At 34.2% G+C, this 25,006-nt stretch overlaps 1 protein-coding gene and 1 long non-coding RNA gene across 5 annotated transcripts in view; one reads left to right on the top strand and one right to left on the bottom strand.

Annotated features, from left to right (window-relative positions):
* The window catches only part of LOC149081649 (uncharacterized), a 558,055-nt gene that overhangs the window by 53,139 nt on the left and 479,910 nt on the right, over positions 1-25,006 (top strand). The window lies entirely within an intron of this gene.
* Positions 3,700-25,006, bottom strand: part of LOC149081650 (uncharacterized) — a 265,111-nt gene continuing 243,804 nt past the window's right edge. For both annotated transcript variants that reach the window (XR_016193325.1, XR_016193324.1), the window contains exons 2-3: positions 11,591-11,645; positions 3,700-4,198 (exon numbers count right to left, since the gene is read on the bottom strand). This is a non-coding gene — a long non-coding RNA (uncharacterized LOC149081650). The remainder of the gene's footprint in view (positions 4,199-11,590; positions 11,646-25,006) is intronic.

Below are 25,006 nucleotides of genomic sequence, written 5' to 3'. Positions count from 1 at the left end.
ACTGATAATCTGTTGCGGTTTTCCTCGTGCTTGATCGCTCTAAACGCCGGTCGACTTGAATATCAAGATAATATAATGAGCTCTACAATGCACCGGATGAACAATTTGCGTTGGAATTTCCAGTCAATATATTCAGCGAGCGAGTTCAGCTTATAAAGTCGAGTATCTCCCGAACACTATATAGTAAATATCTCCTCGTCTTCTCGGCAAATAATTCTGTTAATTTATTCTGTAAATGCTTGTGAGTCTGTAAATTGGCCAAAACCTAATATGATCCAAATTAATGAGCGCATTTTAGCAATACTTAAAAAAATTTAACCTATTATAATGTTATAGAAAGACTAAGTATTCGGAACATTAATAATTAGGTATTCGTGAATTTTGAAATCCCAGAGAAACCTTATTAATAATGGATTTTACTCGATTGTCTTTCTTTTAGCATTAATTCTTTGAATATAGATAAGGTACTTCTCTAGAAAAATGTTCTAATTTATAGTTTATTCCAATGAATTCAATTAGCATTTTCCTTAAACTTAACTATTTCTGTATCTAAAGTGACTATTACCCATTAAGTACTAATTAAAATCGGAATTTTCTAAGTGTAAATTGAATCAACATTATTTCCATAAATTTACACATATTAATATATTTTCATAATTTATATATTTTCGTAACTTTCAATAATGCAAGGGGACAAGGGTTATTTCTCGGCTAATCTCTCCAATTTTGGTATTGTCGGTGACGTCTTAGACTTTTTGTTTCGAGATGTGAGTACTGCCGACATGTTAGAACAATAGCACCGATATGGCAACTCTGGCATATGCTCAAACTCGGGAACACTCATTAAATAAATTCGAGAAAATTGTTGTTGAGCGAGAAAAGACCTACTTTATAAATGTTAGCACCGGTTTCAAAAACTTCAAAACTACTTTCAGTTGCTCTGCAGGAAAATTGCTGAAATGGCCGAAGAAAAATATTAAAAGATATATAAAAACAGAGTTTTTCAGACATCTTGAGGAATAACGATCACGCAATTAAAAACCAAAAGACCGGAAAAGAAGAAAAATTTTAGAAACAAATAAATATTCTTCCAATGAATTAAGTTCTTTGGAATAATTTCATTAAATGTCATTCATCTCTGGAAAATCAAATTCAAATCTCCACTGAACAGGATTTGCTCCTGCAGTGGCAGAACCTCACGTCTGAACACACATTTGAAGAGCACTTCTTCAAATATTTCATCATCATAATTTTATCAGCAAACAATTCTCTTGAAAATATTGATCACCGATTCTCGATAGTGAATATTTATATGCTAATTTTTATTTAATTTTATTCCCCTTGTTCGAAGACCTATCCGAGTCCATATTATGGTTTATCGTATATTTTAAAATTTAAATTTATTAAAACAAAAAAAAAGGTTCTTTCGAGTATGGTGTTGGCCATTATTTCGATAAGAATGTATCACCACTAGTGTTTTGCTAATACAAATCTAGATGCATGTTTCACGAATAAAAATCAATTTTCCTCATCCAAATTTCATTGAGGAGTGGAAATACTTCTTCAAATTTCAGGTAATTTTTTTATTAGTTATTTTTCACTGAAAAAAATATATATCCCTCATGTTACGAAAATACAAGTAAAAATTTTAGACTGGAGTGAAATTACTCTTCAAAATTATATTTTAGGATAACATTGATTACCACTATCACTGCTATTTTCATTTTAGTTCAGATGCCGTCTATCATTGTAAAGGAGAGTTAATACATCTAAAGACTTGCTTTAAAAGTTGGTACCACTTTCGAACGCTTCAAAACAACTTTCAGTTTGAGGGACTCTGACTGTTCAAATGGTCATATAAAAATATTTAATAAATAGAAAATAATAGAAGAACAGAATTTTTTTTTCAAACAATTCATTCATTTCTTCTAATTTATTTCTAATATTTTAATTTCTTTTTTTTCTAATAATTTATTTCTAATCTAAATTCCTTCGATCACATAATTAAAAATCAAGAGACCGAAAAAGAAGAGAATTTTTGAAATAAATATTCTTATAATGAATTTATTTGTTTTTTAAATAATTTTATTAAATATCATTCATTCCTGGGATAAGTGCCTGAATGGACCCAAATCTCCGTCGAACTCGATTTGCTTATGAAGCTGAACATCTCGTCAAAACACATCTGAAGAGCACTTCTTTAAACTTTCCATCATCCTTTTTTGCTCTTGAAAATATTGATCATGGATTCTCGATATAAGAGAGCAAAAATTATGTGTACAGGGTTTTAAAATTTACATTCATAAATAATAATTGGTTGATAAAAAAACAAAATAGAAAGTCAGCTAGACATTAAAATATATCATGTTTCAAAATCAGAATAGAACACTTTAAAAAAAGCTACTCTTTTACCAGCCCAAAAAATAATGAACTATTTCTATAGCATTAAAAACACAATTAACGTTACAAAATTCACAAAAGGCATTATGCAAATTATGAAAATTTAAATAAAATTTATTATTATTATTTTAAAGTTTTTAACTGTTTAATCAAAAAATTTTAATCGATTCATCGGTGGACTAATCGAATTTTAATCGAAAATTTTTTGTGACCATATAATATTAATAGATGCTATAAAAATATATTTTATGCATATCTTTCACCTATTCGGTAAATATAAACAAATATAGGAATAGGTTAAGAAATAAGGCTGTTCGCTTTGAGCAATTGCAATATGCTGAACATAATTAAAAAAAAAAAAAAACCCTATAATTTCTTCACCCGAATCTTGTCTTTTTTTTTAAATTCGGTTATATTCAGTTATTATTCATTGATTCCGAAACTGTTTTCGATTATACTGTTGCTTGTTTTCGTAGAAACTCCTCTTGAATGGAACTTGTGAGGAGATGAGCTGTGCTTCCAGGAATACGGGAAATTACTGTTCGTAGTGGAGACAATAAATTTTGGTCGTCTTCGAAAACTCCGATCAAACTCGATTTGAAACTGAAATCATCAGTTTTCGTTGAATCTAATTTATCGAAATATTGACTCAAATATTTTTAAAAATGTCACTTATGCAAAATGATCTGTATAGAACATGATTTTTATAAGACATCTAATCAGTTTTTTTTTAAAAATCGAGTTAATTCACAATCTTTTAATAGAAATTTTAATAGAATTGATCGCGTCGATTAAGTCAACTAAAGTTTTTAACTGCGATTAACAACTGATTGATTAATTGAACCGATTAATTGGACTTGCCCTAAAACAAATATTTATGGTAGTTTTTATTCAATTTTTATCCCTTGTTCAAAGACATAATTCGAGTCCATTTTGGTTTGCAGTATGTTTTAAAATTTAACTATTTCGAGAAAAAAAAAGGCTTAATCCAGATTGGTGTTGGCAATCATTTCGATAAGAAAATACTACCGCTATCTTCATTTTTGGTTCGGACGACATCATTTTGAAGGGGAGTTGATGTACTGTTTGTTCAGAAGAAACTTACTTTAAAAATGTTGGCACCGGTTTCAAACGCTCCATACCTGATGATATGATGGTAGAAAAATATTTAAAAAATAGAAAATAAAACGAATTTTTTTTCAGGCTCCTTGAAAATGACGATCGCATAGTAATTAAAAATTTAGAGACCGTAAAGGAAAAGACAATTTACGAAATAAATCAATACTCTTTTCTAATGAATTAAATTTAATTTTGAGAAAAAATTATTTTATTGAACGCCATTCGTCCCTGCAATCAGAACCTGAATGGATTCAAATCTCCGTCGAACTTGATTTGATTGTGAAGTGGCTGAACATCACATCAAAACGCATCCGAAGAGAAGAAGAGCACTTCTTCCAATATTCCATTATTTTTCAGCTCTTGATAATATTGATCACCGATTTCCTTGTTCAAAGACAATCTTCAAGTCTATTTTAGTTTATTGCATGTTTCAAAGATTAACAAAAAAAAAAAAGTTTCCTTCGTAATTAGTGTTGGCGATCATTTCAGTAATACCATATCACCAGTATCACCACCACTATCTTCATTTTACTCCGGAAGCCATCTATCATTTGAAAGGAGAGTTGATATCTTCTTAGTCCAGGCGTAAAGACTTACTTTAAATGTTGACACTGGTTTCGAACACTTCAAAACCACTTCCAGTTGTTGTACCAAAGACTCTTTGACTGTACACAGGATCCTAAAAATATATATAAGAAATAGAATAGAATTTTCAAACATCTTCAAAATGACGATCACATAATTGGAGATCAAGAGACACCGGAATAAAAAGAGATTTTCGAAAAAAAACAGGAATTTTCCAGTGACTTTTTTAAATCCTTTTATTAAATGTCATTCGTCCCAGGAATCAGAACCTGAATGGACTCGAATCTACGTCGAAGTGACTGAACATCACGTCAAAACGCATCTGAAGAGCACTTCTTCAAATATTCCATCATCCTTTGCTCTTAAAAATATTGATCACCGATTCTCCCGATATAAGAGAGCAAATATTTATGCTAATTTTTATTCAATTTTTATTCCTTGTTCAAAGACATATTCGAGCCCATTTTGGTTTATCGTATGTTTTAAAGTTTAATTTTACCGAAACAAAAAAATATGGCTCCTTCGAGGTTGAAGTTGGCAATCATTTTTGTGCCACCTTGGAACTATCGATCCAATGTCGGAAAAGTGTCAGGTTCCATTTATCGACTCGGTAGATTTATGATAGAGTTTTCTTTTCTTATTTTCCTTTTTTGTTATTCCATCCGGGAATTTTTCCTTGGGAGGAGGAAAAAAAAGTTTATGGACTCCTTCGCAGGCAATAAAGTCCCAAATGCAGCATCTTTTTTTAATGTTACGTCTTGGGAAGAAAATTGAAAATTCGTCCGGGAGTTTTTACGTATTTCCGAATCTTTGAATAGAAAAGTCTACCAGCTATTGTATATGGCATAAATTTTAATCGAATGGCATCATATGAAATTTATCAAAAACGATACATTTTGAAATTGTATGGGTTTTGAAATTTTAAGAATGAATGTATAGGACGAGTTTTAAAGTTATAAATTCCCCCCCCCCTTCTTCACAAAATTTTGAAATATTCAGTATTTTTTATTATTTTCAATTATCTGAGAAGACTTTTGAATTATCTCACAAAAATTGATCACGATAGTATATCGCGTAAATAATCTTGGATAAAAAAACTTATTAAATAAATTATAAGTTTACCTATAGAAGTTTAATAAAACTAAATAAGCTAATTTGAAGTATTGGAAAATTTAGAATGAAAAACAGAAAAGAATCCTAAAGAGGATGTAGAAAAGCAGTTAAAAATTAATGCAGATAAAAACTAAAAATTCTGAATTTCAATGAAAATGAATGGCAAATTTCAAGATTAAGTAAAGTGTACATTTCAAATATGAATGGATGATAAATTCTGGAAAAGTTATTTATGCAAAAGATCAATTTTAGACTTGGTGACGAATTTTAGGTAAATTTTAAATTTTATGTTAAAAGGCAAATGATATACTTTAAAAATTAGATAAATGATAATCTAGAAAAATTACATGAATGATAAACTTGAATATTCACGGGAATGACAAATTTGAAAAATTTTATACAACCAAATAAACACAAAAAATGACATAAATGTTAAATTTACTTAAAGTATACATTTTAAATTTACATAAAGTATACATTTTAAATTTACATAAAGTATACATTTTAAATTTACATAAAGTATACATTTTAAATTTACATAAAGTATACATTTTAAATTTACATAAAGTATACATTTTAAATTTACATAAAGTATACATTTTAAATTTACATAAATGCAAGGTTATGGTGTCGCAGGGAATTTTTCTCCAATAGGGTTGTTAATAAATGGAATAGCTTACCCCCGGAGGTAGTAAATTGTAACACAATTGACACGTTTAAAAAGAAATACGATAAACATGTTGGGGTAAATCGAGAAGCTATCCATTCTTAGAATAAGACAACCATAAGTATTCTTTATGGGCATTGTATAATATTTTATCATGTGTATATATTGTTTGTAATTTGTGTTAATTGCATTTTTAATTGGGTTGCTGTATTTTTGAAACATATGACAACCATATTTTTATGGGCATCTTTTTATCAGCCACCTCGTTGGGCATTTTGCCTGTTGTGGCGTTGTATTTGTATTTGTATTTGTATTTGTATACATTTTAAATTTACATAAAGTATACATTTTAAATTTACATAAAGTATACATTTTAAATTTATATAAAGTATACATTTTAAATTTTTATAAATAACAAGTTTTAAATTTAAATAATTGTAAATTAAAAATTTCACAATTTATTTATAATCACAATGATAAACCTTTCGTTTACTGTACAGGAATGATAAATTTTTATTCAAAGTTTGAAATGTAAGTAATTTCAAATTCACATGAATAATGAATTTTAAGCAACAATTTAATAGAACTGAACATGAGATTAGGTGAAATAAATGACTACATGAATCATAAGCATGATTGTGATTAGAGCTCGGAAGTTCAAGCACTAAAAATGGTCGAAATAGGCAGGCAAAAAGGCATTTATAATTTATGAAAGGAAGAAAAAATAACTAGAAACACACTAAAGTAAGAGTTCAAAACTAGCTGAAAAGTTGGTTGCACTTAATCCCCGTCTACTGTTTTAACTATACTTTACAATAGCTACATTATTATCCAAGTTAAATTGATTTCAAGCCTAAAATAATATGTTAGTAGACCAACAGAACTGGTCGATTCCCATTACGAAGCGGAACCCGTAGAGAAAATGATTAGTGGGGCTCCTTCAAGTTGCGAATAATTCTGATTTGTTTTTCGTATTATTTGGAATAATAACTATCATTTCTGTAATTGAAACAGATAACTTGTTCTATTTTTGTAAAAAAACTTAACTTTTTATAATACCATACATGCGGGACTATTTCAAGCGTGGGGCCGCATCTAGGGGCACAACCCTGGCAGCGGCTCTGGTCAATTTAATCGGATACCAAATATGTTTATAAAGTAAATAGAGCCATGGTTGTATTCAGTGGGTTTATGATGTAAAAAACAAAATCAAAACAAAACATGGGATCCGAGAGCCCTGTCTCTCTCTCTCTCTCTGCTCTGCTCCTATCCCGCCTTGTGTCAGTTATACATATACAATGCAGTCCAACCTGAGCGAGACATATAATTTGAAGTGGAGAAACAAAAATTTCTAATTTCTCTCTGCTTTTCTAACATGGACTGCTTTCATCTGAAACACAATCATTCACGTCTAACACCATCCGGTTAAAGCAAAGTTAATGCATAGCAACACAAAGTTCCCTATTTCTCAGATCACTTATTCACGTTTAAATTGGGCTAGAATGGGGGGAGGGGGGGGAGAGGAGTTACTTTCTTATGATAATTGATACTGAGTTGGAAAATTTCAAAGAAGTGTAATTCTTTTATTCTCAATGCTCACAATATCCTAGTTTTACAGCCTCTGAAATTCACTAATACACTTAAAAGTATGTTGAAATAGGCATTTATGGTAGGAAAAGTTCAAAAGATGCATTTTTGACAAAAAAGTTAGAAAATGGGCAAAAAAAGGCATTTATGGCATTCTGCCTGAACTTCCGGGCTCTAATTATGATAAATGATACATGAAAAACATATATATACACGTAGATAAAGAATTTCGTCAAAATACATAAAGGTTTTGTGTCTTCGAGTTGCATTCCATATTTGGATATATGATAAATTTCGAATTCAGATCAGAATCGTCGTCTTGAAAATAAAAAAATAACACTTAATGTCATGTAAAAAAAAAAATCTAGTTTTGTAAAATTAAATAAAAAAAAATTAAAACACGTGAAATTTTCTAAATTTTTTAATTGAATAGTGAAAGAAATACTGAATCTAAAACACAATTATAAATCAAATAAAATCACACGCAAAATTCCCACACGCAGTAGATAATTACTCACCAATCAACACGGAACGGCAATTATTCAGTTAGAAATTTGAATGACAGTTCATTAACTCCTTTTAATTTAAATTTTTTCCTCATCATTTTCATTTGACTTAAGATTCCCGATTTTTCTTATTCCCGTTACCGGAGATTCCAACAATAAAAGACACAAAAAGAGAATGTCCATCCTATACCTTTAACGTAACAGTAGCTAATTCCTGGATATTATCCGAGAAATTTTCTTCACCATAATTTATATATATATATATATTTTTTTTTCCACTCCTAATTTCGGAGGAACCTCTTTTATTTTCTTTCACGCGCATAAAACATGGGATCAATTTGTCTTCACGGTCCCGTTGCTGCAAATAATACGTTCCACTACGTATTTTTTATTTCATTCTTCTCTCATAGAAATTCTCTGTTATCTCTTCTCTAAAGAAGTTACTCTTATTATTATTATTATGCGGAGCCTTTTGTCATTGCATATTTCTTTCTACCTCGAGCTAATTCTCACTTCTACATCAAAGAATAATGAAGGAACACTTTCTCTATTATTTTGCTGCTTTCTTTTTCATTCCTTTTCTTTTTTTTTTTTTACTTCCTATCGAGTGAATAACGCAATAATATTCACGACTCATTACTGGGAAAACTGCGATTTCCACGAGGTGTATTGTATTTATTTAAGTGAACATGATCGAATTATACAACGTATGCGATTGTGTGCGTAATGATGTTAGTCACGGAATTTCTGCATGTTTAGACGACGGTGAAACCATCAGTTATTCTGGTTTGTTTTATTCCTGTTATTTGTAAGACAGAAATTTAGAAATTAGTTTTTTTCCCCCGAATTATAGAAGGCATACATGGCCTGTGTGAAAAGATGAAGGATGGTTCTTCAAATTTAGCAGGGGGGGGGCAAGATCCAGTGGAATTTGAACTTATACAAATACAACTCCACAACAGGCAAAATGCCCAACGAGATGGCTGAGAAAAAGATGCCCATAATAAATATGGATGTCATATATTTCAAAAATACAGCAACCCAATTAAAAATGCAATTACAAACAATATATATATGCATGATGAAATAATATACAATACCCATAAAGAATATTATTGTTGTCTTATTCTAAGTATGGATAGCTTCTCGATTTACCCCCACCATGTATATCGTATTTCTTTTTAAACGTGTCAATTGTGTTACAATTTACTACCGCCGAGGTATTCCATTTATTAACACCCGTATTAGGGAAAAATTCTCGCATTGTCCCTTACCAATCGATACTGGTGTCCCCTTGTAAAAGCAGTCGATGGACTAATAATTCATGGTCCATCCTATCCATCCTTAGATGTTTGGAAGTGCCTATTCTACTGAACGTCGACATAGGCATTGAAGAACAATTCTCTCAACATCACACCACGTGAAAGTTTTTATCCACGTATGAATAAGACATCTTTAGTGGTGACGGAAGTAGAGTCATTTTGATCTTCTTGGCGGGGTTTGGACACAAAAGCTATTACTTTACACCCACGAAATCTGGTCTAATCGCCATATAGGAAATTAATACTGATCTTCTTACAGAACCGATGCGCCTACTGACCGAGTTGCGCCGGAAAAGTGTGTGTGTGAGAGAGGTACATAATAGTTTGCGTGCGTATCTAGTTTTGTGTGTGACATTTCAGTTCTGCCACCTATGATTCAAATTGTGAATGAAGCGTAATGATTGAATATTTGAATCGTTGTAGGTCTGTTGTTGTCTGTGGCGAGACTTTTCAACGGGAAGATCGGCTCGCAGTTGCGTAACTTAAAAAAACAAACTTCAGCTGACTACCAATGTGGCACCGGTGGGGGATGGAAACCGGTTCTCCCGAACACTATAAACACTCGACCACCAAATTTGCGTCCATTCTTCCTGTTATCGCCAAACGTTCGGCTGCAAATTAATTATATGATCGACTTGCTAAGCAAGAACTGTTCCGTTCTCACAATATGCACGGGGACAAACATTACATTTTCCACTGAATACAAAGTGACAAGGAACCCATTCACATTGTCTGTGATGCTTCTCAAAACAATCACAGGCAGGGTTGCCAACTAAAAAGTGGTAGAGTTTCGTGCCGCACTCTGAACATCCTTTGCCTAGTAACAGCTTAAACTGAAAATTACACAGCCGTATGGTTGCGCACACGCTAATTATATGATTTTTTTGCAATCTTGCGACAATACTCGTAATTTTTAATCAAAACGCAATGATTCTGCGTAAGATACATCCAGAAAATGCATATATATAGTGAGTGAATCCATGTTTGTCATAATTTACGAGCAGTTGGTCTTGAAATTCAAAGCCTGCAGTAATTGTCATTTACTATTAGTTGAAGTTGTTGTAGTGTAATCATGTTTATAATCAACATGCAAATTAGACAGTTTGTGAAATCGCATGTAAATTGAACCAATTTACAATAATGTTAGGAACGAAGGAATACATCTCGTCGAGCTGATACCAGCAGAAATTGTCCAGAGTTCACCACACGACAGAGATAGCATTCGACGTAATATTCCAAAAACAGCACCGTCCACTGCGGGGTTTTGGTTCCGCGAGGTCTCGGCGCTACTGCCATTAACGTTAAGTAGCGCAATATGAATGGAAGGTAGAGTTCGATAATTGTTCTCTCGGGTGAACTAAAACCCGAGTTGGACTTTAGCTGCTCGCTCGACTGCGAAGCCACTATCTAACACATCTGGACCTTTGAGAGAGTTTATTCAATATTTATCCGAACAGAAACGAATTTAACTCGACGTGATATTCAAAAGCTGTTGGCGAGAACATACCCCCCCCCCCCCATCACCGTTATATACTTCCGCGAAAATTTCATGTTACGTACCACTCACTTGTATAGTGATTGCACTGATTTTGTTCTCAAGTTTTTTCAGTCGCTTTAGAGGGATTTTGCGGCGGTGATTCCGAATCTGGCAGTGGTTTTGTCAGATTCATTCTAGTTTATGAGATGAAGTGAAAGTTAAATTTCGATGGTGATACAAATCACAATGTAACTGTGCGTTATAAATAAATGCACTACACTACTTCACCAAACACCAACAACGGCCATATTTTGCAATATAATGCCGCTAACGAATTGGGTTGGAAATGAAGACGCCATCTCTCGGTGGTGGTGTCAAGCTCGTTAGGAAAAAATATATTGGTATCTACATTCTTCAACTGATTCGAACCTGTTACCTGACGGCATTCTTCACGTTCGTTGACGAGCATCTTACCACTAGCATTATAAATAAATGCAGTGAATCATTGGCCAACTTATTTCAATGAATTTGGGGTAATTTTCGAGCACTGATTTCGATTTTAGCATTAGTTTCGTCAGATTGGTTATAGTTGCAAAGATAAACTGAAAATTATCAACTTCACGTACAAGCTTTTGGCAACAAATAATAGAGTATCTCTATTTGATGAATCGGCGATAAATCTGCTAACCTTGTCCTAACCTACCGCAAGTTAGAAAATGGAAGACGGGGAAGGACACAAAAATATGTAAAAGGAAAGTGTACAATATATAAGGTAAATAAGAGTATTTTTTTAGAATCCTATTTCTACCCTTACCTTACGTCTTCTCTTTCGCTCTTACATGCATATTGTAGAAAGATACATTATGTACCTGAAAAAAATCATCAACAGGAATATAGAAAGAAAATAGGGAAAGAAAAACAGCTTCAATTAAAAGAGTTGTTATGAAGCATGTTCTTTGGGAACATGAAGAAAACATTGTTTTATTGAGCATTAGTTATCATTATTTCAGGTGCATACGCAGGAACAAACCTTGGAGGGGACACACCCCAAAAGGGGGGGTAACGGACAACGAATTTCTTCCTGTGCATTTTCAGTTAAACACCTCCAAAAAGAAATTAAACTATAAGAAATCAATTAAGATAGCATATAAAATTATTTACTTCCTGATTTCAATTATTTCACAAAACTCTTTGAAAATATTATAAATGTTTTCATTATTTTCGGGAAAATAACGACCCTTCTCCTCTCCCCTGCGTACGCCTCTGCACATATTATATGCATTGAAATCATAAAAAATTCAGATATTATTCACATGTGGCTAATGTTATTACTATCATTGAAACATCTCGTCAACGTACATAACTATGTGATTTTGAAGTTTCATTTAAATCATAATGGAATGATTTTTTCTTGATGGCGCTCTCTAAAAGCGGGAGAAACGTAATTTCGAGAACCTTTTAATCAGCATCTTGAATCACCAAACTTTACGGTCCAGCAATTTATAAATTGAGCAATCTGAAATACGATTTTCTATCAGCATCAAGCCAATACTAATCATGCACTCTCAAAGTAACCTATCTCGTAAACATTACAATGAGTGAGGGTAAAACATTACAATGACTCTCTCGTAAACATTACAATGACTCTGAGGGTATTCATATAACAAATGGGTGCATGCCGAAACTGGTTTGTGAGAATATGTGTCGCCTCAACGTATTTATGATGTCAGTGTTATGCACGTTCCTTGTTCGAGAAGTGCTGCCATCTGTCTCCTATACTGGAAACGAAAGTGGCAGGTCTTTGAAGTTTCGTATTTATGTAAGTATTGTGATGAAGGTCTGCCTGTGCCGGAAACTTGTTTCAAATAGGGAAATGGCTGGCAATCGTGCTTCGAAGTGGGGAAACCACAGTGATGCGAATCCATCACGATGTCCCCACTGCTTGAGATGACTTCCGGCCGAGTAATAAAGACAGGATAACAAATCAGGAGACAAGCAACGCAGCCGCATTTACATTTCACTAATTGGGAGTTTTAATGCACAGGGTCAACTTAAAAAGTTAATTTTTCCTATTTTTCCATGTATATGACCCCGAAAAAGACAAATTTTGAGATTTTAAGTAACCGCATGCCATTTAAAAACTTTTTTGTAATTGGAAGTATACTTCTAGAGTCAACGGTTGCAGAGATATCCACTTTGCAAACAATTTGGGACAGCATATCATACAATACTTTACACTGTATAATATATGTGTTTGTGAGAAAGTATAAGAAGGTATAAATACATGCACTTTATCTTCATCTATTATATTCTCTTATACGTATATACTTTCAACAACTTGAATTAGACAAAGGGAAAGAAGGATATATATGTTTCGAGAGAACCAACGCTTTTTCTTTGTTTTCCAAATTCAAAAAGGGGAAATCCGCATTCGGCAACTTTCAGCAGTTGGTGGATGAGTTACATTCTAGTCAGACGAGGTTGCACAGAGATCTCGGTTTCCCGTTTGATATGTGTCAAGGCTTAACAATTGTATGTGTGTTTAACATAACATTTAATATCTAAAAATAATTTGTGAATTGTGAATTTTAGTTTTAAAATGAATATTTATAATAGTGTAAATGGCATATGCAAATTATTTAACTGATTTGTTTGAATTTCAATGTAAATTTTTTCCTGTCACGATGAGAAAAATACATTGATGAACCTGATGTAATTACTTTATTAGATTAGTTATTAGCCCTCTAAGCGGCAAATGACGAAATATCTCGCCTCGTAAACCCCTCTTATGTCGGCAATATCGAGTCCCAATCTCCGTTAAGCCAAGCTAGTTAAGCCACTATAAATGTTTTACAAAAACTTTTTTAAAAAACTTATAGTTATATTTTTAATTATAATATAAATTATAATATATAATTAAAATTAATTATAATATTATAATTAAATATAAATATATTTAATTATAATTTAATTATAATTAAATTATATTTTAAATATAAAGTTATATTTTTCAATTTTTTAAGAGGTCTTTTGCCAGACTTTTACAGTATAATCCCGGTCTTAAGCATGCTTTTTTTTCGCGAACATTTTTTCATCTCTCGCAACCTGTCAGATCAACTACCAGTGGACGGATTCAGTCTTTCTTTTCTCTCTCCAGCGTGGCTCAACCCCTCGGGTTAAGGATCTTATATCCCTCATAGGACAAAGCCTGGATCATGTCTGGTTCTACGGCCTTTCTTTTCGAAGTTTTATAACAGAAAGATAGAGACGGTGTATTTTTCCCGTTCCTTCTGGGTAGCACAGGAAAATGAGTACGGTACAAATAATAGAAAAAGAAATAGTATTTATGTTCCTCGAATTATTTTTTTTTATTCTCACAGTTGGGGTTGAAATTCTCACTATCACCTGCACAAAATCGGAAGAAAATATTCTTCTTGAAAAAACAAGGTGTGACATATTTTACAGAGGGTTTAGTGATTTCCACTTTTGCAGTTATAATGCGGATCAGTCAAATTTTAAAACTACTTAAAGGGTAAAATCAGCAACATCAATACAAGTTGAAAATTTTTAATTGTTCATATTTGGAGTGTTTAAATTATTTCCATAGTTTAATCCAAATTCCTTTATTGCCCACATGTGACTTCTATCTCTTTTTGTATTTCCAACAGAAAAGAACAAATCACTTGTGCAACAGGAATTCACCTCAACGGGAAATTCTTGAGATGAAGTACCCAATCAGATAACAATAATAATTCGTTGTACCGAACAATGGAGACAATATTCAGCAAAATATAGGGCTTAATAGGAAATGTTTGGACGTTACGCGAGCTAACTGGAATATAGGAATATATCGCTTCGAACATTCGCTGGAATATATCCCACGCCGTTCATAAGGTGAGCAACACAAAACATTCGTCGGAGCGTAATTCACGCGAGATGGCTCGAAAGTGATGTTTCCTTGGTCATAAATGCATCTCCGCGATATGGCGAAGTTGATCTCGTCTCTACTTCATAGAGAAACTTCTCTCCACCTTACACTTCTAGTTCCCATCCATTACAAGACCTACACGCATGGTCATTAGAGATGACATGCGAGACACCATTGGCCTTCATACGAGAATAGTGGTATAACTGAAGGCATATAACAGAGGAACCGGGGAGAGAGAGAGAGAGAGATGTTTGGCCGCATCTTCCCCTTTGTGTACGTATACAAATACACAAAACACTGATTTATTTACGTAGCCATTCTATCGGATCGATTGCAATGTCACTCTGAAATGCTAGTTTGCGTTAGAGAATGAATATGAAGGCGTTTACAACAAGACCTTTTGATCCGGTTTGAGACTGTCAACATGAGATATACTTAACTATGAAATCGTATGACAGTGAAACAAATCGGATAATTACCATTGACATTTTGTAGGAAATAATCGCGTAGTACCGTGTTTTCAACCTTTCTTTCGGTGCTGCATACCCGAACATCCACGGCACACTTGAATTGAGATTTTAAAACAGTACAGTTTTGAATGTTTTACCTTTTAAGCGGTTTTTAAATTTTATCTAGTCCGCATTATTACTCCCACAGTGTATAATGTCACCATGATTGACCATGTTTGCATTAGTGCATCCTCTGCAAAATCTCTCAATTTCTCAAGCTTCCAATCAGGACGCTGCATTAGTCTTACACACATTCTCTCAGCTTAATTCTGATTACGACGTTTGAAGTGAGCAGATATACTTTTTTCCGCTGAGCAACTGAGGGTTAAGATTTGGTATCCAACTGAAGTGGGATCCTCGATCAGCATGTGATTAGTGGTTAAATATTTTTTCTTCTGAAGAGCCATTGTATGTCGAAATGCATTAGGAGTTTTTGCATTTTTCGTGTATTTGTCTTATTCGTTGGTGACCTTTTAATACCGTATACTATTATAACACAGTATATACTATTTCTAATAGAGTATATTTATATATATATATTATATTGCATGTAAAACTTCATTAAACTTGAACTACTGCTGTCACCTATCAAATAAAAAATGCAACTGTTGTGATTCTTTGATTAAAATTGAAATGATCGGGTTTTGATAAATGAGTTGCATAAAAAAAATCAGTATAACATAATATTGATAAATGCTTTTTGAGCAATAATATCAATTGAATTATCAAATTTGCTATGAAATATTAACAGCTGATATTTGTATACGGGAAATTAACATTAATACAATGCGCAACAAAACACATTAGACTGGCCTAAGTTAATCAAAGTGTTACTCAGCTTACGCAAGTAACCGTTTACAGGCCAACAAAAGTTCGACGAATTCAGGTTACAAGTAGAAAGTCCCAAGACGGGTGGCTGTAACGAGATATCTGAAGAGTCAAAGTGTGGAAGCAGATACTGAAGGGTCTTCACTCATCGTGCAGTATAAATCAAATAAAAGAACTTTCGGATTTAACTGAATTGACCATCATTTCAGTGAGTAGACTAACTAGTTTCAGAAATAAGAAACCTTTGCCTATATTTTTGGTGAAAGTAGAAAAAACGCAGAATTTCGAGAATATATTCAACATTGAAGCTATAATGAACATCAAAGTAGCCATCGAACCGTACAAACAAAGAAAAAAAATCATCCAATGTGATAGTGGTTTTTCCATGGCCAAGCTGAGTAAAATGTGGTCAGGGACATTTCACTTGTCTGTGCACAAAAAAGAAGGAAGATGATCAAGCATTTTGTGTGAATTGCAAAGGCCCTCATATATCGTCATGGTCAGGCTGCCCCAAGAATAACAAAATTCTCGGTATAAATTGGGAAGGAAACTTCAACAACAATCCGGAATCAAGAGTAAATGCAGCAGGTCCCAATGGTTTCAACTTCAGAAGAAGACAAATGGGATTTCAAAAGAAGAGTCGGCCGAGGGATTTCGCAAGAAAGAGGAAAGAAAACGGTAACTTGATAGATTTCGGCAGTGAAGACACGCAGAATCCTTCAGGCTCAAACTCAAAAACACAAGTGGCAAATGGTCACGCCAAGGGTGGAAGGAAGGATGACGATGTGAGAGATACGTCAGATCTAATCAAAAATGCATCAAATGGCATTCCTGTGGAGGAAATAATGAAGATTGTATGGAACTGTTTAATTGAATTGAACTGCTCCAATGACCAATAATCTAAATTGAATATTTTGGAATCAGCTTTTGACCGAGTGAAAAAAACTTTTGATATAAAAAAAGAAGACATTAACACTGCAATAATAGTAAGTAACCTGCAATAGCCAAGCAAACAAATGGACAACATGCCATTAAATCTTCTGCATTGGAATGCAGATGGACTTGTTAAAGATTTTGCAGAATTCAAAGAGCTGCTAATAGACGAGGACATAGATATAGCTGGTATATCTGAAACATTTCTCAAGCCATATAAAAGATTAAAGGTGCCTAATTACACGTGCCTGAGAGAGGACAGACTATCTAGCAGAAAAGGTGGAATTGCAATCTTTATAACGAATTCGTTGAATCTTCAAAGAATCAACTTAATTTCATCCAGTAACGTCGAAATTGTGGTAATTGGCTTTCGTTTAAGGAACAACAAGGTCATGCGATTGGCAACAATCTACAAACCACCGGATAACGAAATGGACAATGATTTGATCAAAAAAATCTTTCAAACAAAAAACCCGTGTATTGTCATGGGAGACTTGAATCTAAAAAATACATCCTGGGTTTCCAGAATAAACACTAGACAAGGTATAGTCTTCAAAGATTACTGCGATATATATAAAAATGTAATCAGCGTTATTGGTTCAGACATACCCACGCATTATCCAAAGGTAATAAATCACAGACCAAATGTTCTGGACTCTGATTCCCCAGAAACTTTTTTATCATCAGATTACTTCAGAGATGCTTTACAAACTAAATTCTGACCACCTTCCAGTGAAATTGAATGTTGATCTGAGAATCAACTCATCTAGAATGAAAATCAAAAGTATCAACTTGCAGAAATACCAACGTAATCTTCAAGAGCTTGAACAAATACAAAGAGCCCTAGACGAGGCAACAACGAAACGAGAAAAGAATATGCAACCTTTAAAACTACCAGAGGAAATAAAAGAGCTTAATAAAAGCAAATGGAGGAAAAAATTTCAGCAAACGAGATTCCCACCTTTCAAAACAATTTAAAACAGAAAAACGTTTGAAGTCAGACAGACTATTACAAAATATCTCAATGACAGATGGAGAAATTGGCTTCAAGAATCCAAAGCGGAAGATGGGACCCTTTTTGACATGTATAAAAGAATGAAAGTTAACCCGCAAATTTTACCACCAATTTATAATAGTCAGCATGAACTTTCGGAAACCAATTTTCCTCAAATAACAATACACCACAAGGGATCGTAGATGATGTGAATGGGGAAGTGCAAAGGCATTTGAACAATATTCCAGCTCAAGATTCCAGTATTTTATATCACACAAACACCAAGGAGCTAGAAGAAATAATCAAAAAAATTAAACCAAAGAAGGCAGCAGGATTTGACGGCCTAACTTCAAAGGCAATAAAAATGCTTACCCGAACATGATCATCTCAATTGTTAACTTTTTCAATGGACTTCTATAAATTTAATCAATCTTGCTGCAAATACCCTTTCGAATAATTCAGACAGATGTGGAAGAAGAGCAATGGGTCTGTATGAATTGCAGTACTCTTTTGGTTTTCCTTGCTTCGGTATAAATTTTATAATTGCATTTTTCCAGTAATCTGGAAAGCACACTTTATCAAAAAGAATCACTTCATCAGTTGAATACATTTACGTTAGATTAATATCCAAAATGTGGCCGTCAAATGAAATTCAGTGTCCATGAAATGCATTGGTCGAAAGTTTCCAATTTTTGATTCCATAAATTTATGGTAAGATTAATGATGGAATTTCTAGAAAACATCGCTCCGAATATCATTTCCCGCTATTCTCGACGGTTTCTTACATAAATGTGTTCAACTGGAACAGTATCTGTACGATTTAACATAAATAAAAGGCTAAAGGTGCTTCATGTGTTATGTATATTCATGGCAAAGTGTTTATATATATTTAAGCGGTCTTTTCCGCCCTGAATACATATCAGCAGGATATGATGAGGAAGACACGTGAGACAGATTAGGAGGACGTGATAAAGACCGATGCCATAGAGATTAATGACTTTCCCTCGAGAATTCTCAACATATCACCGGCAGAAGCTGACGGAGTAATAATCGATCGCGCTCCTGTATTGAGCACTTGACGTGTTTATAGACTTGAAATAAATGCTTTAAAATATGATCAAGATTATCTTCTGAAAGTGGAAAATAATATTTTGCGTATAATTAATGTAATCATTTTTTGGATATTATCACATTTGTTAGCTACTCTGATAAATATAAATTCGCACGTTGTTTGTCAATACATTCGAAATTTCAGTTGAATCGTCTGAAAGGGCTATTGTGATCGAATATTTGCAGCCGATTTCCATATTCTGATTGCAGCAGTAAAAGATTCATTTGAAGATGACAATTTCATTTTCGAGTGATGTTTTTCACATGCCCAAGAAGGTGTGACAATGCTTCTGTGGTTTTGTGGTGTCTGACGGTGTACCTCATAGTTTCCCAACCTATTTTCTCCCACCGCCCCCAACGCAATCTACGGGAACCCATAGGATCCTATGCTGTACCTGTAGCTTCTACCCCCCCCCCCCAGGGGGCATTAACGCCCACGCTAGGAATCACTGGTGTACTTGATACTACTCCTATGGAGGTACGGCAGTATTTGAAACTGCTATAATAGCCTGTTTGGGTAAGGCGTGTTCGTGCGGTAAAGATTCGAAACCAGGCAGCAGCACACTTCATGTTTCTGGGACACTAGTGGTGTAATGGTAAGATGCTTGTCTACCACTACGAAGGCTACCGTCAGGTCGGCGGGTTCGATCCCGGGGAAGAATACAGATGATATATTCTTGCCCAACCGGATCTGAGGTGACCACCGATAGATGGTTCCTCAACATGCTCTCCCTTCTCTGTCCAAAACGAGGACTGAGGACTTTCTCTTGAGAGAAATGTTTTCGGCCCAACTCGATCGGTAGTAAATTGCTATACGGCGATATGACAGGAGGTGGTGTGTGATAAAGTAGCAGTGGTATTGGAATGAACTGCACCCTTCGAAAGTCATGTTCACCATTAACTTGTGGTGCAAGTCACATAAACTCTTTCCGTGTTCCAGCATGAAAAAAACTAGAAATATTCAATCCCGTTTATAAGTTGAGTTATTTTCTTTCACGATTAGCACTTTTTCCTCTTGCGTGTACAATGGTATATATGTAGTAAACTAATACAGAAATATTTATTTTTAGGATAGTCTAACCATATCTCCTCTGGTTCCAGTTGGAACATTTCCTGGTTATTACACGGGAAATATAATTTTTACGTTTTGAACTGAGGCAACGGATTTCCTTCCGTTTTACAAGAAAATTATTTCATTTAATAACGCTATGTAACAAAAAGGGAATTTCTAAAATGTTTGAGAGAGATGATTTCTCAGTCCAATGTATATATCAGGGGTGGCGAAACCTTTTCCGAGCCGTGCCATAATCTAGATTATTTTCGATGTGCATGCCACTCTACGTATTTTCACTCACACACCATACGTCCCATTTTACGGGGCACTATCATTCTCGTCGTTACTGTTCGGCTGTCCTCTTATTTTTATAAAGATGCTACGTTTCTGTCACTCTTCACTTCTTGTTGTTTTTGTATTCACATTTTTATCTTCACATTGTTTTTGTACACCTAGTGGTATACTTCTAATTAGAAAACGTATCCAAATAACGTGTGGTACACAGATATGACTGTTATGTTGCAAAGGGGATGCATGGTTATTAAAATAAAAATGTTAACTTCTTATACGCACACCATGTCGCCGTATTTTAGCTGCTTAAGAAATCTACAGTTTTTCGAATTCGAATATCTCAGCGAATCTTTCACTTAAATTTTTTTGGCATCAAGACAAATTAGGCAACGAGTTGCTAATTGGGTTTTGGGGCACAGGGTTTCCGTATGAAAAGTATTTTTTTTTTAATGTTAACAACTATACAACCCCTTGGAACATAAACGCAATACCTGAGCACTACACGTTATTTGGATATTTTTTTTCTAATTGTTATTATGCCTCTAGGATCAACGGTTTTCCAGTAAAATTTCATACGCCGTGTTTCCTGTGCACCCTGTGTATATTGCTCCAGTAAGATTAGTAGTTTTTATTTTTATTTTATTTCATCTCGTTTCGAGGTATAGTACTGCATGTTTCAAGGTACAAGACCCATGTTGCACGTTGAAACATTTTTGTCTTCCCTAAAAGTCTATATTCCACGATTAAGAAAGAAAGGTAATTTGAATTTTGAGAATGATGTTTCATACAGTATACAGATTAAAATAAAGTAATTTAGTAATTTTTGAGCCTGAGAAAAGAAGTTCGAAAAATATGTTCCAAGGTATTAACAGTCTCCTCTATATCATTTCCAATAATGTAATAGTTTAAAAATAATTAATTATGACGATTTTTACAATGAAACTATCCGAAAAGAACAACTATGATGAAAGGAAAAAACTCAATCTAATCCCAACATATATATACACCATTTTTCCAAAAACTCCCCCCTCGAAGCATAGAAGACTAAGCAACATGGCGTACTTCAACGAGAAATTACTAGAGAAACCCGCCATGAAATAGGCTGTTTGCTCGTGTTGTTTCACGTCAATAAACCCAGTTACCGCGGCAATTTCAAATTATAATTATCGAGTAATTAAAACTTATGACCTGGAACACTAAACGGCGTTATTCTTATAAGTCAACTTCAAAGTTATATATATATATATATATACACGCATTTAACATCACTAATGAAAACGGAACTTGACGCGAGAAACACAGAAAAGGAGAACATTAAACTGAACAATATTTGGAGAATAGAAACTACCAAGTAACGCTATCACATCTGTTGATATTATCGCGATTCACTTATTATTAATGCATGGGATTACGCCCCGTAACATCGTGGAGGTTTTTAATTTTGAAAATTTAATGAAATTTCAGAGACAGGCGGAAGGGAAGGGGGGGGGGGTAGGCTGTGTGTGTGTGTGTGTGTGTGCGTCTCGGTCGAAGGCAACAAAAGAGAGACCAGGGTAGAAGAACATCAAGCAGGAACTCGCTCTTTCAGTTCGTTTTATGAGTTTGACACAGCAGTCATTTTCAAGTTTATGACTCACTATACTTAATCCTTGACCAGGAGGCGTAAAGCTCTAGAAAATATCTCATTCCCTGGTTCTCTTTTCACTCGTGCACTCAACATACCGCCGACCCAACCGCTTTCTCTGGCTGCTCCTTGCGCGTTTTTCCTCCGACAAAAGAGCAGTTTGTTGAAAGGATAATGCTATCTCCCTGTGGCCTAGTACGAGAAAAAATCGATTTCTCCGTGTCTTTTCTTACGCTATAGACCGACCGCATGGAAGACTGCGAGTGTGAAAAATTGCCTTAAATTTTTTTATCCGAAGTGAAAAAAAGTAGGATATACTTTGAGAAGGATATGAAATATTCACTGAATTCGTTCCAGTTTTTTTGCTTTTTTCCTTTCCCTACTTTTTCTTCTTTTGTGTGAATGATGTTCACGGAAAAGTTGATGTACCAATATTATGGGTGAAATTTAACATCGTTTACGTCTATCATTGTCCGAAAAATGGGGCTTGAAGCACGATAGTGCACGATTAATATAACAAGTTCGTTTTCAGTTGTGTTGGAAACGAAATTGTGTGTAATAATGAATATTTCTGGGATATTATCCTCATTATTTTTTTATTTTCTGTTTTGTGTTTCACCGGGTTTATTTCCATTGTTACGAGTATCATAAAAAGATGGGCGGACGCTTGGTCATTGATACAGTCTCAATTTTTAGCCTGAATACGTCTTGATATAAGCAACAACTATATTTTACTTATGATTCATGACTAAATTCTCGGACATAACGCATTTTTGACCTCCTAACGATACTTTTAACCCTTACAGGCAGGATATGGCTCTTGTTAGTTCGGTGCTTAAGCTATCAGTGCATTTTTCGCAATGAGACTTACCCGCCGATATTCATTTTCTTGATCCTTTCATCGTCAAAGATAAGATATCTCGCCTCGTTAACCTCTTCACGTATGAAACGAGATATCTCGTTTTAAGGTAGATTCTTAGAACGAGATATCTCGCCCCGTACGTGAAGAGGTTAACGAGGGTTTTAACGTTTTCTTTCGAGACTCTTCAATGCTAACTCTCTTTCCCTTTTCTCGAGACTCTTCAATGATTACCTTACGAATGGGATTTTTTTCTCTCTGCGATCACTAGGTTTGACAGGTGAAAGGAAAAAAAAAAAAATGTATACACATATACGGGAAAGAATAAAAAACCTACGAATGTTTCGACAGCTGGTTGATGCGTAAGGAAATCCAGGAAAGAAAATTCAACTGGCCTTGTGGGGAAACGAACTTTAGTGCTCTTACTTGCCTGGGCAGTTTCCTAGAACACTAGACTACAAAGCCAACGAATTCGCTTTCCTTAGATCTCGAGTGCACCGAATGGGGCTGCACATAACTCAGGCCTAATCTCACAATATTTAAAGTGCTAAAACCTTTGTAGTAATAGTGGAAAGGTATATCTTCAAATATAAAACCTGTTCTACTCATATTTTTCCCTCTTTCTCCCGAATGCTAACAAACATACCCGTTTGTGAGATGTATCGCTGGTAGTTGAACTGCATTTCATGCAAATTTGTACCCAAAAGCCAGTATGTAAAGAAGTTGAAAGCCTGTATTTCGGCTATGACGGGACCAAAAACTCTGTAATGTGCATTTCTCAATCGAGCATATTTTCCATTCTCCCCTTCACCTTGTCAGATGAACTTTCAGTGTACGACGGAACATCTCTTATTCACGTTTTGTGTCTGATTTTGATTTTTGAAGAAGTATTTTGAGACTTCTAAATCTACGTTTGGAATCTATTTTCTAAACTATGTTTCTTTTTTCCTGTAGTATTTCAAAACTTAAAATCATGATGGCACTTTAAAATCAGAAGCACTTTTGAATTGCTTCAAATTAATTTCTGTTTGCCTGAACATACAACCACATGACTTAGAAGAACGTAATTTGAATAAGTAATTAAGCACGCTATTCAAAGAACGAAGATACGTAAAAAAATCAAAGTGGAAAGTATTTTATGAATGAAAGACAGTAAACGAAAAATTCTATGTCAACTGATACGGGAAAAAGTGTTTTCTTGCTGAAACTAAGACGGTTTAATTAACGTCAGTTTGGCTCATGTTTTAGGGCAACCAGCATCTTTGAAATATTTTTGAATTGGAATTAATTCCATTCCAGGTATTGCGAATGTCGCTCTTAAATTTATTACCGCATAATAATTACCGCATTTTCCTGGAGGTAATCAACGGATTACACGTTAGAATAACATGGTAATTTCTTGTGCGATTCTAAGCTATGCCGATTCTAAACCTGCAATTCTTGGGATATAAATGAATATTCCAAAAATTAACTTGTAAAAATATAATTTTTTGAATACAGTGAAACATTGCACCCATGGATTTTACGCAGAAAGTGATAGTACCTACAATTTCATCATCACTTTCGGCGACCATGTAGTGTTAAACACCGATGTTATTAGACTTTCCCCTGAAGATCAAAAACATTTACGAAGTTAAAACTGAATTCAAGATGATTTTGAGCGACATACCGAAAAATATATCGATTCAGCAAATTCAACATCTCTTCAAAATTTTCGTTGGTTGAGCGACTTAGTAGAGTATATCGATGCATCGAAAGGAGTTCAATCTTAGACTGTAGGCAATTCCAAACGAGATTTAAAAACATATCGTTGTAGAGGGATTTATTGTTATATAGAGTAGGTATCATTGCAGTAAAGTTTCACTGTATTTTATAGGACGCGTATGAATGTAGAGATAGAAAAATTGACAGAGCGTGGTTTTAAAGGCGATAAAATACTCATCTGAAGTACCAAAGCATAATTAGATGCGTCGCGAGTTCGATTTCGTCCTTGTCAGGAAACACCAGAAACGGCAACATGACCGCAAAAAAAAAAAAAAAAAAAAAAAAATGGCTACTGCAAGGAGTCCCCCATCGGGGGATTTGCGCGCCAACCTCTAA

Source organism: Pholcus phalangioides, unplaced genomic scaffold (genome assembly GCF_987345545.1).
Source record: "Pholcus phalangioides strain wild (caught in Gottingen) unplaced genomic scaffold, Ppha-v1.0 ptg000009l_1, whole genome shotgun sequence".
Taxonomy (NCBI): domain Eukaryota; kingdom Metazoa; phylum Arthropoda; class Arachnida; order Araneae; family Pholcidae; genus Pholcus; species Pholcus phalangioides.
This window is presented reverse-complemented; position numbering and strand designations above follow the sequence as displayed.